Raw genomic sequence first — 504 nt, 5'->3', positions numbered from 1 at the left:
CCTCACTGTGGAAATGAAAGAGCCAGGTCTCCCAGCTGCTTTATCTATATGATGATCGGTCTCCTATAGACCGTATCTTGAGGTGACAATGTGGAGTAAAGCTAGCTACCAAACCATGCTAGAGTCATAGAATAAGGGGCTACTAAAATTTTGTTATATTTAACCACTAAGTTTTGGGGTTGCTGATTAGTTACCACATAATAATCTAGCCTCACCTGATTAATCCATAAGTATTAGGTAATTGTGATAGGTCTAATCCATCTTCAGGTAAAGACATATTTTTCACATATTGAACAATTTCTAAAAATAATAACAAGAGTCCAGCATTATTTGATGGTGCACTCTTATCTGGTTTAAGAGTACTGTGAAATATTACTATTTAATCTACAGCCATGCCACCCTGAACTTGCCTGATCTTGTCTGATGTCAGAAGCTAAGCAGGGTCGGGCCTGGTTAGTACTACTAAGATGGGAGACCACCTAGGAATACCAAGTGCTATAGGCA

At 38.9% G+C, this 504-nt stretch overlaps 1 pseudogene; it reads left to right on the top strand.

The window, feature by feature from the left end:
* The first annotated feature begins 382 nt into the window (after nucleotides 1-382).
* Nucleotides 383-504, top strand: LOC112481505 (annotated as a pseudogene).

The sequence above is a fragment of the Pteropus alecto genome, unplaced genomic scaffold (genome assembly GCF_000325575.1).
Source record: "Pteropus alecto unplaced genomic scaffold, ASM32557v1 scaffold72, whole genome shotgun sequence".
Lineage (NCBI taxonomy): Eukaryota > Metazoa > Chordata > Mammalia > Chiroptera > Pteropodidae > Pteropus > Pteropus alecto.
Note: the sequence above shows the minus strand (reverse complement) of the source record. Positions and strands in the feature narration are given on the sequence as shown.